At 43.4% G+C, this 19,396-nt stretch overlaps 1 protein-coding gene across 1 annotated transcript in view; it reads left to right on the forward strand.

Annotated features, from left to right (window-relative positions):
• Positions 1-19,396, forward strand: part of ADAMTS12 (ADAM metallopeptidase with thrombospondin type 1 motif 12) — a 510,507-nt gene that overhangs the window by 196,378 nt on the left and 294,733 nt on the right. The gene's annotated exons all lie outside the window — the stretch shown is intronic.

Genomic DNA, 19,396 nt, shown 5'->3' on the forward strand with positions numbered 1-19,396 from the left:
TCAGATAATGTCAACCTTATTTTTTTTTTTTACATATTTGGATTAATTTCTCCACAAAACTTCACGTTACCTATTTTACAAAGCAAATTCTACATGTACATTAATGGGAAATGTAGAGAAGTAGAGCTTCTCGGTAGCTCTACTTCTCTGCATTTCATTTCCTAATACAATCTCAGGTCCCTCGATTTTACCCCAGGAATGGGAAACTTCTAGAGATGATGCTTCATGGTGGATTGAATTTGCCCCGAATTTTACAAAACAATTTGCATTCTCTCATTCACTTCGTGTGATAGGGCGGCCATTTTGCTGAATTATAGAGGGCTTTGAAAAAGAATACTCTACACGTCCTCTTCTGTGATCTTCAATCTCTGGTAGGGCTTCCAGCATCGCATCAAATAGGCCTCCTAGATCATGACATCATGCTACGTATTGCTGACTAGGCCTTGGCCATGCAGCTCATGAGTCGGAGGCTTATTTGTGGTTGGAAATACTGGCAGCTAATGATGATCTCTAAAAATCCAAAAAGTACATGCATATGACCAGACAGGGGCCTGTGGTAGTTAGGCAGGTGAGCAGCAACGTTTTTTCACCACATATTTATGTTCTTATGAATTACCTGGTCAACTTCAAGAAAACTCCCGAATTCAAATTTCATCAGATTTACTTATCACTAGAGCCTTCCTTTTAATGGATGGGACCATATAATCCAGTTCTGTTGTTTTGGTAGTAGCCTTACTGCCTTGTTCTTTCATTGGTGGAGCTTCGCTGCCCTGTTCTCTTCATGGCTGGAGATGGGGATGTCAGGGGAAGACGAAGCCATAGTGGTTACGGCGATACACGTGGGGCCTTTCTGGGTTCCCCCACACACATCCCCATCCGGTTGGACGTTCCTGCCTGGTCCATTTTTTCTTGGCCTCATTGCTGTGTTTTCTTTGATGCATTAGGCCATCTTTGGCCACCTTTCCTTGTTGTGGCTTAGTCACTATGGGTCACCACCATTAGCTTGCTTAAATTTATTGTCACTCACAGCTTTGTCATCACAGCCCAGGTTTGGATTTTCTCACTAACAACCCTAATTGCAGGGATGCCTTATGCTGGATCCCCAGAATCTAGGGGTTATACCCTGATTTGATTTCTGCTCAGGACGTACTAGGCATCGTCCAACCTTCATGCTTTGAATTATTCATTTTCCAGGGTGCATTGGATATTATATATACTATGGGCTATATTGCCTTGGAGTTATGTGATTGTTATATTTATTGCACTTATTGAATTCTTTCATTGCAGGGGGTTGTGAGTGGTTGTCCTCATATGTTTTTACTTATGTTTTATCTTTCTGTTTTTGCTATTGTGTGCCAAAAAAAATAATTATATTTCATACAAATGTCACTGCTGAGGCTAATGGTTTACTGCAGTCCTTCCTGGAATGATCAATGTGACATCATTAATGAAGGATTGGTAAGGAGGACTATCCCTTTTTTATAAGAATGCCAGATGACCCATTTATGTGTTGAAACTTGACTCAATGGTTACTGAGACACAAACTGATTTTATTTGAGTGACATATATATATATATATATATATATATATATATATATATATATATATATATATATATATATATAGGATTCGGCAGGGTGATACATAATACAGACTGCAAAATCTATAATCCTGGGATGTGGCAGGTTGTCATATGTTGTTTTGTCACTGAATGGCTAAATTGTATATTTTGTGATTTAGCTTTATTCTCCCTTTTTATAACTTTTGTAATTTTGCATGTATACACCTGGTAAACAGGCTCGGACTGGCCCTCCGCATAACAGGTGCAGGGCCAGCATCAGCACCTGGCGTACCCGGGCAAGTGCCGGGGCCCTGGTGAGACAGGGGGCCCATTCAGGGCCAGCATTAGGGGCAGGCAGCTGCCAGTGCCTAGGGCGCCCGCTCCCCCGGGGGCCCTCAGCTAGCGGCACATCACGCAGCTGCTATGGAGCCCCTGTGAGGCAGGGGGGCCCGCCTGCCGCAAGCGCCAACTCCCCCGCCGCTTTGAACTTTACCGGCGTCTGCCGGTAAAGTTCAAAGCAAATGATGGAGGAGAGAGCGTGCTATATACTACATGGTTGTGTTATATGCTACGTGGCTGTGCTATATACTACGTGGCTGTGCTATATGCTACGTGGCTGTGCTATATACTACGTGGCTGTGCTATATACTACGTGGCTGTTATATACTACGTGGCTGTGCTATATACTATGTGGCTGTGTTATATACTAAGTGGCTGTGTTATATACTACGTGGCTGTGCTATATACTACGTGGCTGTGTTATATGCTACGTGGCTGTGCTATATACTACATGGCTGTGTTATATGCTACGTGGCTGTGCTATATACTACGTGGGCTGTGTTATATACTACATGGCTGTGTTATATGCGATCATGAATCGTGGTATGTGTTAAAGGGGGGGCCCACTGAGACTCTTTCGCCCAGGGCCCTCAAAAACCTGGAGCCGGCCATGAACAGGAGAATCCTCCGGTGGGCCCCTAAACAAGAGTAAGCCACTTACCCACAACATGAGCAGTAGTTGAGCCACATATTAATTCACTATGTACATATAAAAGGATCTCACCATTTATTAAACAAACTACGTAGTTTATATTTATATAGAAGCAGAAGTACATTTGTGAAAGAGGGTAATAATAGTATGTGCATGAAGCTGAATAGTGGGTCACCAGAGTCAATGTAACTGGTGGGTCCTTGCCACCCCAGTCCAAAACTGCCTGTAAAGGCTTGTTTATTGAGGGACGAGTTGTCGTTTTGAAAGACACCATTTGCATTATTATATAATGTACTGAAGAATGTTATACAAAAATGACAAGTGCATTAAAAATGTAGAAAAAAATGCAATTCCATGACTGTTTTTTAGATTTCGTCTTTAGGATGTTGAGTGAGTGGTAAAAATGACCTGACAGCATTATCGTCTGCATCCACATGATTACTGTGATACTAGATTTGTATTTTTTTTAAATTTATTTGTGGTTAAAGCTTTGTAAACTTTATTTTAACTTACATATTGTTTGTGCCAAAATTTTCTTGTTTGTTTCACTTTTCCATCAAATGTCTTGTTTTCTTTGTGCACCAAGCTGTAGGTTTTATTGATACAGCACAATATTTATGCAGCGTTTTGTCGCTTTTTATTGCATTTTCGGAGGGCGATGCGGTTACCCAAGAAATAGAAAATCTGGAATTGTGATTTTTTTTTTCCCCTTTATACCATTTACTCTATGGGAAAATAATTTTATATTTTCATAGATTGGATGTGGTGATATTAAATGTTTATTTCTGTTTATTGTTTAGTTTTGTTTTGGGAAAGGTGTGGTGGTTCAAACTTTTATGTTTTTATTATTTTTTTATGTTTTAAAAATCATTTTTTTATTATTACTCTTATTTTTTTTATTCTCTCTAATGACTTGGATCTGCATGATGGTTTAGTCGCTTTCTACTATATACTCCAATACTTCCGTATTGGAGTATATGGTAAAAATCACAACAGTCTCCTATGAAGCCAAGTCACAGGCTGGTCTTCATAGGAGTACAAAGATGGCAGTGACTGAGGCCTTCCGCTATCGTCAGTCTGCTATGGCAGTGCACGAGCAGCCCGTCTTTATGTTGCAGGGGTGGCTAATGGGCACCTGAATGGACACCGACACTGGTGTTGCACCACTCCAACCACTCCTTTAAGTAGGTGAACAGCAGTGATCGGAGCTGGATCCTATTGCTGCTGTTAGAGGCTTGTATAAAACAGCCTGCACTTGCGGGTGCAGCTCCTGAGCCTGCTACATACACTTGCACCTGACTTTGTACTTCCTATGTCTCGAAAATGTTAAAATGGTTTAACTTTCTTGGTCAGTTAATACATTTTGCAGTCAGCCATAATTTTGATAAAAGAGATTCACTATCTGTAAGTGATAAAATATAGGAAAGAAAAAGCCAAAGGAACATGAAAAATGAAAAATGGAATGATGAATAAATCTGTCGAAATTAGAATTCGGTAGCCTCGCTTGAATTTAAGCAGGAAATTTGATTTGCTTCAAAGTTATCCAATGCAAATCGAACTTTGCTAATTGTATTTTTAGATCTCTCCAGACATTGTAGGAAGAAAAAAATGACTAACCTGTCGGGTCACCTCCCGCCGGTGCATCCATCAGCTCCCTTCAGTCATTGGTGCAGCTCCCAGACAAGTGCGCATCCGCGTAGCTCCTAGTCATCTGCACATCCGCGTAGCTCCTAGTCATCTGCGCAACAACCTGTAATCTACACAGCTCCATCCATCCGGCTCACGAGCTATGTCTTCTCTGGCTCGTCCAGAATCCCCACTCACTACTGGGCCTTCTGGTGCCGAATTGGCCTCCGACATCAATATGTGCGTTGTGGCTTCAAAGGCCTATTCAATGCAAAAAGACCCGGCGCCCAGTGAAGATGACGGAAGAGCCAAGAGAACGTCGCACACACTGTCGGTGAGAGCTGCTCAGAGGCGGGCGGCAGCCGTCGGATACATGAGTGGCGAGGTCCTGTTTTGTTTTTTCTTCTGGTCCTCTACAAATCGGCAAAATGGCAAATCACAAAAAAATAAGGTTCTGGAGAACCTGATTTTTTTTTCCCAAAAAATTCTGGTGAATTTGATTAGCCTCGAACCAATTTGCACGTTTGTAGTAACAGGAAAAATACAATTACAGTGTGTAGACAAGGGAGCAAACCTAATGGAAGCCATAAGTGCGGTATAACAATACAACACAGTCATGGACATTATAGGGAATTACGGCTTAGAAAGGGAAAATCTCCCCTGTAAATAGAAGAGTAATAGAGCCGAAAGAAAACCTCCGATCCCATTCAGAGGCGTAATTAACTGCAGAAATGTATAAAATGAGCTCCGACAAATAGCTCTGTGATGCAAATTATTGACTTTATGGAGACGATTTGTGGCTAAAGCAAGAAGAATGGCTTTCAAAAGGGACTTAGAAGCAAATTGGTAGCTAAGGGTAAAAATAATAAGAATACCCCAGCCACCAAAAAAAATAATACTGATCTACATTAAATTTTTCATAGAGTGATTTAGACATTAGGGATAGTATTCATGGTAATATTCACAATGGGCAGCACAGAGGCACAGTAGCACTTACAGCTCTGGGGTCCTGGGTTCGATTTCCACCAAGAAAAATATCTGCAAGGAGTTTGTATGTTCTCCCCATGTTTGCTTGAGTTTCCACCATGTTCTCGGATTTCCTCCCAAACTCCAAAGACATCCTGATAGGAAACCTAAATTGTGACCCCCAATGGGAACAGCGATGATGATGTCCGTAAAGGCTGCGGAATTAAAGGCGCTATGTAAATGAGTAAAATAAATAGTAGTATTAGAGAAGCTCAATGGTTACAACAATCCCCAGCACCTCTAGTGGGTTATGTTCTTTATTGTGTTATTGGTTATATTCATTATCCATGGTGCCCTAGGGTGGCATTTGTTCTAGGGGATAGATCCAGTAAAATCACGGTCAGTATTTCACATCAATATGTCTAATCCAAAACCAGGAGTGGGTAAAAAATGCTGAAGTGGTGACATGTTTCTATTATACTTTTCCTCTGATTGTTACACTCCTGGTTTTAACATATCGTGTACTGAAAAATGTGAAAAAAATGTGTGTGTGAAATTGCAATTCCACATTTTTTTTTTATACCATGTTCAATAAATGCTGATACTGACCTGCCATTATGATTCTCCAGGTCATTACGAGTTCATGGACACCAAACATGTCTAGGTTCTTTTTTATTTAAGGGGTGAAAAATAATTCCAAAATTTGTTATAAAAAAAGGCACCATTTTCCCAGACCCGTAGCGTCTCCATTTTTTGTGATCTCGGATTGGGTGAGGGCTTATTTTTTGCGCACCGAGATGCCGTTTTTATTGATACCATTTTGGTGTAGATCCAAACTTTTGATTGCCAGTTATTGCATTTTATTGCAATGTAGCAGTAACCAAAAAATGTAATTCTGGCGTTTTGAATTTTTTTCTCTTTACGCTGTTCAGCGATCTGGTCAATTTTTTTATATATTGATAGATCGGGCGATTCTGAACATGTATATTTGATATTTGTGTATGTGTATATGTTTATTTGGTATTTTTTGTTTTTTTTTAATGGGGTGAAAGGGTGATTTGAACTTTTATACTTTTTTAATTTTTATATATTTTTAAAAACATTTTTTTGTACTTTGTGTGTGATTCAATATTTTCCATAAGAGACTAAAAGCTGCCGTACTTCAATCGCCTCTGCTACACACAGGCGATGATCAGATCGCCTGTATGTGGCAAAAATGCTCACTTGCTATGAGCGCCGAAAAATGGAGTGGCTCCCATAGTAATCTGGCAATGACAACCTTAGAGGTCTGCTGCAGATCTCTAGTTGTCATGCTAACCCATCGGTGACCCGCGATCATGTGACGGGGTCATCGATGGAAGGGATTAGCGACGTGCTTCCGGTAAGTGCCCACAGAAGGATTCTGGAGCCACAACTGATGTGCATGGGAAGGGGCTATTATTATAATGAAGACAGGAGGCAACGATTTCTTCCAGGTACCGCAAAAAAAAAATCATTAACATAAGTAAAAAATAAGATTTCTCAGCATCTAGACCACTAATGTGATGCATACAGATAGGACTAGTGTAACATTTCTATTACCTGTATGCCCATATTAATAGGCCATATACGTCCCTGGGGACAGATTCCCTTTGACATACAGAGTATGTGCGAGTACGCTGTGGCTGCAATACAAACACCAGTTATTCCCCGCAAATTGAATATTCCCAATTATGCTCACCTCACCTATTCTGGCACCACTGCTGTCCACTGCCTACTATCTGATCTTCTGTGCTTTTTTTCCACATATGCGTACCGCTTTCTTCACTCTAGTATACGGCTTCTGTCCATAAGCAGGTGTCAGAGGTCAGGGCAAGTCATGATGGCACTATGTCATGACGCACCATGACCTCCAAGGTCTGGTGTCTTCATCATTCTAGAACAAGATGTCTGGTCATGACCAGGTTTTTGGTGTGCAGTAGGCACCAAAGGCAGCGAAGATTCCTGGGACAAGTTGGGAGTGAGGAAACTTACTAAAAAAAAATGTTTTACCACTTGACAGCCGTCAACAGGACAGCAAAATGGCGATGGAATCTAGCCTTCACTTTGCTGAATTTGGGCAGAAAATTACAAAAAGAGTTCAAGTGCAATTCAGTTTCGCTCAAATAAATGTGCCGATCTCAGACGGCTTATGCAGATATAAACCAAGACATGATGGGTTTTGAGGGATTCATTCTGAGAAAATCCTCCCATAGATAGCAGAGCAGACTGTTCCTGATTCTCCGTCCCGGCAGGTCCTGACTTTGAAGCCCAGTGAACACCTGATCAAGAAAGAGGTAGAATAATAACCTAATATAGGGAGACATTCCCTGAGCTCCTTCCATTTTCCCGCCAATATCATGTGGTACAGATTCTACACAAGACGTAAAGCCCAGCAGAGAGCAACGACAAACCCTCAATACTCCAGAGCACTCTGGTTCTCCACAACCTCCGTAGGTGCAGATTGGACTTAATACGGCTATGGGCAGGAAAAGTATGGAGCACAAGAGAGTTTACGTTCTGCTCCCAGATATGGCGCGAGGATTCAAAACTTTAATTGTTGACTGAGCTTTGCTTTAATACTACATCAGTGATGCCGCTCATTAGTATTTCTTCTGTGTATTTGGCTGTAGGGATTAAATGGAAGAATCAGTAATCTTTATGTAAATCTTCCCGAGGATATACATACATTACACACAACCTTAGTGACCTTGTATTTAACATTGAATTGTTTAAAATGTAATAATGGAACGTGCATTTAGTGGTGAACACCGACACCGCATTTGCTACAGCCTCCTGTTGGATTTACCGGTATGTCACACTGCATGTGAAATTACACTGGTGGAATCCTCCGCCCAAGGCTGCTGTGACCACCACAAGTGTGATGTCTTGGAGGAGCATCAGGAAATGCTTAGATCTCCGACGGTCATCCTCATTGGAGTTACAATCACCAAAAATGGTGGCAGAAGTACGGAAACGAGAACTGGGAAAGATCCCTCTGTTTCTTCCATGCCAGTTACCACAATTATTTAGGAGAGGACTTAAAAAAAATATACTGTATTTTCCGGCGTATAAGATGACTGGGCGTATAAGACGACCCCCCAACTTTTCTAGTTAAAATATAAAATCTTCTTAAAAGTCGGGGGTCTTCTTATACGCCGTGTGTCAGCTTATAGGGTTGGGTGACCAATGTGCATATGCAGCGCCCCCACTGCCGCAGGGCTGAGGGGTACCCGGTACCGGGCCTCTGAGTCTCTGTACTGGGGTTGTCACGGTGGCTAGACCCGGTCCGTGACCCTGCTGAGGGGCGCACAATGATAGATGCGAAGGTAATGTTGCGGTGCAGTGTAGGTCGTAGTAAATAATGAGGACACCAGGTTGCAGTCTCTTTACCTCTTTACTGAAGGTTTTAGAGTCCTCAGTCCAGAGCGCTGTCAACAGGGCTGTCTGAGACCGGCCGGTCCAAAGGCACATCAGGAGTTCTCTTTACAGGTGGGAATCAGTGTCTACCTTCTAGCGCTGTGTGTTGTAGTCCTTCCCTGCTGAGCTCCCGGGATAGTCCTCACAACTGTTTCTGTCTGTCTCTGATATTCGTTCTCTCCGTCCCCCAGATGATATGGTAGGACGCACCCGTATGACGGGGTAGGCCTGGAGTTCTTCCGGGACCCTAGAGTCGCCCCTCTCCCACAGCTGCCTCCGTTGTCTGCTTAGGTGTTAACTGGGACAGCCAACCTATAATTGGCTGTCCGGCCGTGGTTTGCAGTAGTACTTAGAGTCTCTTACTTGCTCGGCGTTCCGGCCACCGACTGTTTGCGCCTCAGAAGGATGTTGCCTCGGTCTAACAGCACGACTCCTTCTGGTCCTAATTCCTCTTTACTGTATTCCCGTTGTTCACTGGTTTGTTCTGCTCTGAGGAGTCTGCCAGGATCCCATCCCTGACAGGTCCTCTCACTAGCTCTTCCCAGCTACTTCTCTCTGTCTTCCTGTCCAACCCCCAGTTTTACCAGAGTGTGAGGAGTGGCCTACTAGATAGAACCACCCCCCCTGGTGGCCGGAGTGTGAAGTGTGGTGTGAGTGTTACCTGGTCAGAGAAACTCCTTAGTGCAATCAGACGTACCATAGCTCCCCATAGTGGCGGAGCCACAGTACTGCAACGACCAGGACTCTGGGGCGCTGCACATATGGTGGGGTTGTCCTGATGACGAAGAGAAGGGTTGCCTCACAGGGAAGGTGTAAGTGGAGTATCCCCGTATTACCTCATTGTGGCAGCCATGCTCTCTGTGCTTGGGGGTGGCGGTGGTGGCTCCTCTTTGTACTGCGTGGGGGCTCTGTGCTGGGGCCAGCGGCGGCGTATCTTTGGCGCATGCTCAGATTCAGATCTCGTCTCCTGAGATCCCGGGACGAGATCTGAATCTGAGCATGCGCTGCCCCAGCGGCCATTTTCCCAGAGGCCACCGCATCGCAGCAATGGAGCTGTCGGGGCCTCTGGGCTTTGAGGAAATGTAGGCGGAGCCCAGACGCTGCACAAAGATATGCCACCGCCTCCCCCCAGCAAAAGCCCCCACACTGCACAAAGAGGAGCCGTCACCGCCGCCGCCGCCCAGCACAAGAGCATCGCTGCCACTATGAGGTAATAAGGGGATACTCCCCTTATTCCTTCCCTGTGAGACGCCCCCTCTCTTTGTCATCGGGATCACTCCCCCCCACTCACCATATGCACATTGGTCCGCATCTGCCCGGCGTATAAGAAGACCCCTGACTTTTAGGCTGCCGTCACACTAGCAGAATTTGGTCAGTATTTTATATCAGTATTTTTAAGCCAAAACCAGGAGTGGAACAATTAGAGGAAAAGTATAATAGAAACATATGCACCACTTCTGTATTTATCACCCACTCCTGGTTTTGGCTTACAAATACTGATGGAAAATACTGATCAAATACTGCTAGTGTGACGGCAGCCTTAAGAAGATTTTGAGGGGTTAAAAGTTCGTCTCATACACCGAAAAATACAGTAAGTGAAAGTTAATTAAAAAGATGCAAACGCAATAAAGTTGAATCATCACCTTCCCTTTATTCCATCCAAAAATATTAAAATAAAAAATGTAAAAATTAAAAAAAAATATTTTGTTATCGCTCCTCCCTTAAATCCTGATCTATGGCAACCCAAATGGTAAAAGAAAACAAATATAAAAGCCATAAGTGCTCTTGCATTAAAGAAAATGGACTGAAAGGGAATCAAAATGTAATATGTATCCCAAAATGATATCAATGAAAATGACAGCTTACCAATCATAAAAAAAAGCTCTCACACAGCTCAAAAAAAATGTACGGGTATCAGAAAATGTCGACAAAAAACAAAATTTATTACAAAGTCCTGAATATTTTTTAGCTATTGAAACATAGAAAACAAAATGCAAGTCTGTTATCGCCGTGATCAGAATGATCTGAAGAATCAATTTGTCAGGTTAAGATTACCCCAAAATAAATGCTGCAAAAGTGAAACCTTGTAAATATTTTTATTATTCCTCTATCCCAATAAATTATACAGTAAAATGGATTGTGTCATGAAAAACTGCAACTTATCACAAGCCCGGCTACTTCCATGTTAACAGAAAAACCCAAAAGCACAAAAACTAAAATTAAATTTCAAACAATGTTAAATCAAAAGTGGAAAAAGCTTCTTAAGATTGTGAAAAAAAATTAAAAATGTGTGTACATATATATATATATATATGCAGCGCCCCAGAGTCCTGGTCGTTGCAGTACTGATGCTCCGCCGCTAAGGGGGGCTCCGGTACGTCTGATGGCACTGAAGGAGTTCACCTGACCAGGTATCACAGACACCAATACACTTCACAGTCTGGCCTCCAGGGGGAGCTAAGGGTGCTATGTATTAGGCCACTCCTCACAATCTGGTAAAACTGGGGGTTGGATAGGAAGTTAGACAGAAGCTGACTGGATGGGAACCAGGCAACATCCTGTGGCAGAGGGTGTTGCAGGGGAAGATTCAGGGGGGTCCCTGTCAGGGGTGGGATCCTGACAGAGGCCTAGCAAACAGAAAGAACGTTACGGGACCGCGCCTGCACTTCATCGCGGCGGTACCCCAAGAAAGGACAAGAAGCGAGGTTTATTGTGCTGAGTGAGAAACGAGATCAACGCAACAAGGAGAAATACCAGTAGGAGTCGTGCTGTGAGATGAGGCAACATCCTACTGAGGCGCGTAACCGGTGGCCGGAACGCCGAGGAAGTACTAGGCTCCAAGCAATACTTCAAACCTATGGCAGGACAGTCAGTTATAGGCGGGCTGTCTCACCTAAATCACCTAAGAAGACATAGGGGGCAACAATAGGAGAGGGGCGACTCTAGGGTCCCGGAATACCTCCGAACCTACCCGTCATACGGGTGCGTCCTAGCCATATCATCTGGGGGACGAAGCAGAACATCTTAATCGAGTTGTGAGGGAACTTCAGAAACAGACACAACAGTTGTGGAGACTATCCCGTAAGCACAACAGGGGAGGACCACAACACACAAGCGCTAGAAGGTAGGCACAGATTTCCACCTGCAAAGGGAACTCTGGAGGTGCCATTGGACCGGCCGGACTCAGGCAGCCAGGTTAACCGTACTCTGGATTGAGGATCCTGAAGCCTTCAGAAAAGAGGTAAAGAGACTGCAACCTGGTGTCCTCATTATTTACTGCGACCTGCACCACAACATCACCACCATCCACATCTTTCACTGGACGCCCCTCAGCAGGGTCACGGACCGGGTCTAGCCACCGTGACAACCCCAGAGCAGAGACTCAGAGGCCCGGTACCGGGTACCCCTCGGCCCTGCGGCAGTAGGGGTGCTCCATATATATAATAAAAAATCTGTGTAAACCATCAATTAAAGAGAAAGAGTCATAATAAATAAGATGTCCTAATTAATATATGGTCCATGACACTAAGTTATGGGCGATATTCACAAAGCCGATGTCTCCACAGTCATGAAAACTGGAGTCATTATTCTCATCAGACATTGACCAGGGTGTGATCCAAGTGTCATCAGTTTCTTTCGTATTTGTAGAGAAAAAAGAAAAAGTTTCTCCACTTTCATCTTTATGTCAGTCCGTGAAACTTGGACCACACTTGAATTGCACCTGAACGTGGTCTGATTTTTTTCATGAATTCGTAGACGTGCATTGCCGATTTTGATCTGACCCCTTGGATCAAAATCAGACAAGTCTCCAATTTTTTCTGAGGACCTTGAGTGCTGTGAAAATCATGGCTAGCTCTTGTGGAAGAAAACTGGACGAGTGCACCAGCCCTTATACACATATTTGGCATTCCATACAGCGTAAAAGTATGATGGAAGAAAAAGAGAGAACGTGTGGCATAACTGCTTTCTTAGAATCAAAGAATGTTAGCATTGGAAGGGACCTCCGGGGTCCAACCCCCTGCTCAATGCAGGAGTCACTAAAGTATCTCAGACAGACATATGTCCAGCCTCTGTCTGAAGACTTCCATTGAAGGAGAACTCACCTCCTCTCGTGGCCGCCTGTTCCACTCATTGATCACCCTCACTGTCAAAAAGTTTTTTCTAATATCTAATCTGTATCTTCTCCCTTTCAGTTTCATCCCATTGCTTCTCGTGTTTCCATGTGCAAATGAGAATGATGATCCCTCTATACTGTGACAGCCCTTCAGATATTTGTAGACAGCTATGAAGTCTCCTCTTATCCTTTTTTTTTGCAAGCTAAACATTCTCAGATCCTTTAACTGTTCCTCATAGGACATACTTTGCAGTTCGCTCACCAACCTGGTAGCTTTTTTTCCTTAAAAAATCCCTGCCTGGACCCTAAGAAACTGGAACAAAAACTTAGTCCTCATGACGACATTGGCTTCATAAGGGATTTCAGCAGCCGGATCCTCGTTGAACAAGTGACCGCCGCCTGGTTTTGTGTTTTCCGAAAGAGGGTCGTGCAGTCAGAAACAGAAAAGCCTAATAGTGTAAAGTGTGCTATTAGTGAATATTATTCTCTTTGGAGGTGTGAAAGCAGCATTCATGTCACCCAGTCTGGTACATCCTAACGTATTCAATGACAGTCACCCTGCAATTTAGAATCTGCAATTACGCCGAGCTCCTCGCTGTTCCATGATGTTACCTGATTGAATTGTAATGCACCGAGCTTTTCATTAATTAAACTTCAAGGTGAATGAGAATGTAATTGCTTTTATGATGTAAAACATAAGGAGACTTTATATCTGTGACAGGTAAAACACAGTAATGAGATATGACGACAGGTTCATAATTACCACCACAATCAAGTGAATAGAAAATACGGCAATGGAAGATATAATAAATCATTGCAAAATAACTCTAAAGTATAAAACATACAAGATTGAATATTTTTCATTTATTTCCCCAGTATTGGTCAGTGTGAGGTCTCATGTGAGCAACTCTGTGTCCTCATGGCGAGAGAAGCAGCTCTTTCTGCCTCTCTCACAGCAAACAAACTTTTTCCGCCATTGATATGTTGTTCGTATTCGATCCTTCTTAATATTTCACTGCAGATCGTGGACCTGTAATAATAAAGATTCTTAAATTATAAGAAAGGGAAAGTTGTGCCCCTGACCTCTGTCATGTCTCACGACTTGAGAAATCATTTAATATTCGCATTGCTTGTGTTCAATCCTTCTTTCTAGACAGAAGTTTGCCTTTCCCTGTATTTTGTCCCAACTCTCTCCCTGTAGGCCTGTATGTATGTTGTTCCCTCCCTCATTCTCCATTTTGTTATCATCCTTCCATCTGCATGCATCCTACTACATGTCCTCTGTTGAATATTCCTTTTTACCTGCTACTTTCATCATAATACAAGAATTTCAGTTAAAGCAACCCTCTTTTCCTGGAGTTTTCTTACATGAGATTGTGGCTGAGTTAAGCTGTCTGATTAATCGGTATGAACGTGAGTACAGGTGAATACGGAAGCGCCCGAAAAGAGAGGCCTATCCAGGCACCACTGTGTTCTACATATCCATGAGTCAGAATAACCTCCACTCAAGAATAGTTCCTGAATATCAGATATCCACTGGTCAAAAAAATAAAACACTTGAACACAATGTAACTCCAAGTCAATCACACGCCTGTGAAATAAACCTGTCCAGTTAAGAAGCAACACCGATTGTGAATCAATTTCTCCTGCTGTTGCACAAATGGAACAGACAATAGGTAGAAATGATAGGAAATTAGCAAGACAGCCCCTATAAAGGAGTTGTTCTGCAGGGGGTGACCATAGACCATGTCTCTGTTCTCAAACTTTTTGGCAGTTGATTTGGTCACTTTTGCATTTTGTCATTGCTCTCAGCCCTAGCGGTACAGTAGGTATGAGTCTACAACCCACAGAAGTTGCTCAGGTAGTGCAGCTCATCCAGGATGGCACATCAATACAAGCTGTGGCAAGAGGGGTGGCTATGTCTGTTAGCACAGTGTACAGAGCATAAAGCACATACCAGGAGACAGGCCAGTACACCAGGAGATGTGGACGGGGCCGTAGGAAGGCAACAGCCCAGTAGCAGGATCACTACCTCAGCCTTTGTTCAAGGAGGAAAGGGAGGAGCACTGCCAGAGCCCTGCAAAATGACCTCCAGCAGGCCACAAACATCCATGTGTCTGCTCAATCTGTCAGAAACAGACTCCATGAGGATGGAATGATGGCCCGACATCCACAATTGCATATTATGCTTACAGCCCAACACCATGCAGGGCGATTGGCATGGGCCAGAGAACACCAAGATTGGCAGATTCTATATTGACACCCTGTGCTCTTCACAGATGAGAGCAGGTTCACATTGAGCACATCTGACAGATGTGACAGAGTCTGCAGACGCCGTGGAGAGCGATCTGCTGCCTGCAACATCCTCCGGAATGATTGGTTTGGCAGTTGGTCAGTAATGGGTTGGGGAGGCATTTCTTTGGAGGGCTCCACAGCCCTCCATGTGCTAGCCAGAAGTACCATGACTGCCATTAGGTACCGGGATGAGATCCTCAAACCCATTTTGAGACCATAGGCAGGTGCAATGAGCCCTGGGTTCCTCCTAATGCAGGACAATACTAGGCCTCATGTGGCTGAAGTGTGTCAGCAGTTCCTGTATGATGAAAGCATTGATGCTATGCACTGGCCCGCCCGTTCCCAAGATCTGAATCCAATTGAGCACATCTGGGACATCATGTTTCGTTCCATCCACCAATGCCACTTTGCACCACAGACTGTCCAGGAGTAGACTGTTGCTTTAATCCAGGTCAGGGGGGAGATCCCTCGGGAGAACATCCACCGCTTCATCAGGACTATGCCCAGGCATTGTACGGAGGTCATACAGGCACGTGGAGGCCACACACACTACTGAGCATCATTTCCTTGTCTTGAGGCATTTTCTCTGAAGTTGCATCAGCCTGTAATTTGATTGACCACTTTGATTTTGAGCAACATTCCAACTCCAGGCCTCCATGGGATATTCATTTTGATTTACAGTGATAATTTTTTTTGTTTTATCGTTCTCAAGGCATTCCCTTATGTAACGAATAAAGATTTACAAGTTCAACCAAAATATTTCATTCGAGGACATTTAGGATGTGGTATTTTAGTTTTCCCTTTATTTTGTTGAGCAGTGTATTATGATCAGCCAAGACGTTCAGTCTAATTTCCCAGTATTTGCCAGGGTATGGTATCTTTTGTAAACAACTCTGTGTCCTTATCGCAAGAAAAGCAGCTCTGTCTGCCTCACTCGCAGCAGAAAAATCCATGTCTTTACAGTAGATCTAAGTGCAAATGCAGAATGATATTCCTTTCTTCCAGAAGAGATTGAGAAAACATTTTCAATTCAAATTTGCTTATTTATGGCAAATCTCAGGTAATCTAATTGTTCTGAAAAAAACATGTGTAACACTCTGGGGTGTCTTATGACTGTATCAAACCCTTTTCATAATTTTAATACAAAAAAAACACCCCCTTAGTAATTCATAGTGACCTCAATAATGTCATAGTGACCTTAATAATGTCATAGTAACCTCAATATATATGGCTATGGGTAAAAGGGTGAATCGTCCCTGTTATGCTGTCTCACACTATATGTAATGTTTCTCTCCCTAGCTCTATGGCTAAGCTGTGACGTCCTCTCACTATCCAGATAAATCAGGAAATAGCAGCTGCATTCCCTGCCTCAGCTTTTATACAGGCTGTGAGAATCTATCCTGATTAGCCATGATGATGTGATAGCTACAATGCATTATGGGGAAGCCCACGAGGCAACACCCCGGGTCATGTGAGTATTTGTGGCTGATGCCATCTTCTACAGTGTGTAAAATGACAAAGACCATTTTAGACGATTCTCTTGAATCAAATTGCAAATTGTTCAAGTTAAAAAGAATTCTACATGGATTCACATCAAATCGATTCACTCCTCTTTATCTACCAGCATTACTTAATATTGATAATAATGAAGAATATTACATGTAATGGAACGTTTTTCCCTGACGTGACATTACAGGGGCTTTATGTTCTGGCCAGAAATTATATTCATACAGTTCAGTACTTAGTCTTCTGAGTCTGCAGCTCTGTCTCCATTTAATAATTGATATGTGACATTGCGCTAGTGGACGTACAATAGAAAATGTATAAGCACATCTATTAAAGAACACAATACAGACAATACCAAGCCGTGATTTCCTAGCTGAGAGCATGCTGTTATTGTCCCCGTGAATGTCTAAAACGCGCTGATATAATTAAGATGTTCAACCTTTCCATTAATGTATTATTTCCTTACTGTACAATGCTCTATATATAAAAGAGAAGGTACAGTACCACCGGGAGAGCACTCTCCCCCGCACCTCTCGGGACCAACGCTGGGATGAAGGTTAACAAGTTCAAGCAACTTAGGTCCATGAGGCATCTTTTACTTCCATCCATGTAATGGAGATGAACAATGTCGTTAGATTTAAGTCAAATTTGTGGCTATTTTTTTTAGAAACTTACTGAAACCAGTAAAGTAGAAACATTTTTGCTTCTTGTGAATTTCCAAAAATGTCCATCGACATTTTACACATTATAGAAGATTGCACAAACTAAGGAAGACTCACGTGACCTTGGGCGCGGCCCGGGCTGACGTCCTTATAATGCCTTGCAGCTATCACACCACACTATGTACCTCTGAAAGGATTATCACAGCTTGTATTAAAAGCCAAGGCAGGGAACTCAGCTGCTACTTACAGTGAATCTGGATAGTGAATGGATGACACAGATCAAAGCTTACACATAGGGAAAAAAGGGCAGCATTGTGATTTAGTGGTTAGTAGGGTTGAGCGAAACGGGGCTATAAAGGGGCGTTTACGCCGACCGCCATCTTACTTCTGCCGATCTGAGCATAGGGAGAGGTTGCTGCAGCTTCGTCAGAAGAAGGGATATAGTTAGGGAGGGAAGATTAACCCCCAAACCGCTTGTGCTGTAGCGATTTCCACTGTCCAACACCACCTTTTCTTTGCAGGGACAGTGGAGGCTATATTTCTGTGCATCAGCTCTGTAGCTTATAAGGCTCCCTGATAGCTGCATTGCTGTTTGTACGCCGCTGTGCAAACCAACTGCTTTTTTAAAAACAAAAATCCTGTTGCTCCTTTCTGCACAGTTCTATTGTTTATTTGTCCCCACTTTTGTGTGCAGCAGTCCTTTTTATTGCTGGCTGCCATACTTTTCCTGAGATCATTGTAGGGAGATTGTTATTGTAGTACGGTCCCTTTTTGTTATATATATATATTCCAGCCACTTTCTGCCACGTACATTGTGTAGTGTAATACAGTGGGCCTGATTTTTGCAGCAGTCTCCCACACAAAAAAGGGAGATTTTAATTGCCGCTAAGTGGATCTGCGTCAGTTCTGTTTGTCGTATATCTGCCAGCCACTTTCTGCCACGTACATTGTGTAGTGTAATACAGTGGGCCTGTTTTTAGCAGCAGTCTCCCACACAAAAAAGGGAGATTTAAATTGCCGCTAAGTGGATCTGCGTCACTTCTGTTTGTCGTATATCTGCCAGCCACTTTCTGCCACTTACATTGTGTAGTGTAATACAGTGGGCCTGATTTTTGCAGCAGTCTCCCACATAATAAAGGGAGATTTAAATTCTCAACAAGTTTATATACACCCTCTACCTTGTTTTACAGTATCATATAACGGTTGTTAGTTTGGTTACATTTTCCCAAAAATGAGGAAGTCTGGGGGAAGAGGCCGTGAGCGGTCATTGCCAGCTGGTAATGATGGTGGTGGTGGTGGAGCATCTGGTGGTAGTGGGAAAAGCAAAATAGCACCTAAGGCTCGAGTTGTTCAGACAGCGTCATCGTCTGGCTACACAAGGCCTCGAAGGCTCCCTTTTCTGGGAGAAGGAAAACCGCTTTTAAAGCCGGAGCAGCAGGAAAAAGTTTTGGCTTTCCTTGCTGACTCAGCCTCTAGCTCTTTCGCCTCCTCTTCCGAAAGTTCCAAATTTAAAAGCAGCGAGTCGTCAGTGGATGCTCACGGTCAGGAACAAGTCACTTCCTTGTGTCCTTCACCCAAAGCAAAAGTGAAGGATGCGGCAGGCGACACTACAGTTTACTCGATGGAGCTCTTTACACATACCGTGCCAGGGTTAGAAAGGGAAATAGGACACAGCCCATTACAAGATGAATCGGACATGGAGTGCACTGATGCACAGCCACAGCTAGATTATTATGCTTTTCCATTGACTCAGATCACAACATTGCCCTCGCAGTGTACTGAGCCAGAATCTGACCCTGATGAGACTATGGTGCCCCGTCCCGAACGCTATAGCACCTTACATGGTGACACAGAGGAAGGTGCACAGGACATTGAAGAGGAGGTGATAGATGACCCAGTTGTTGACCCAGATTGGCAGCCATTGGTGGAACATGGTGCCGCTGGCAGTAGCTCTGAAGCGGAGGAGGATGATCCGCAGCAGGCATCAACATCACAACAGCTTTCATCTGGCAGGCCCGTATCTGGTCAGAAACGCTTGACAAAACCAAAAACACTTTAAGGACAGCGTGGCCATCCGGTGAAAGTAGCAAAGCGTGCAATGCCTGAAAAGGTATTCGATAGTAGGAAGAGTGCTGTGTGGGAATTTTTTTACCAAGATCTGAATGATCAGTGCAAAGTTATCTGTAAGAAATGCTCAAAGACCTTTAGCAGAGGGAAGAATGTCCAAAATTTAAAT

This window comes from Ranitomeya variabilis, chromosome 1, assembly GCF_051348905.1.
Source record: "Ranitomeya variabilis isolate aRanVar5 chromosome 1, aRanVar5.hap1, whole genome shotgun sequence".
NCBI classification, from domain to species: Eukaryota; Metazoa; Chordata; class Amphibia; order Anura; family Dendrobatidae; genus Ranitomeya; species Ranitomeya variabilis.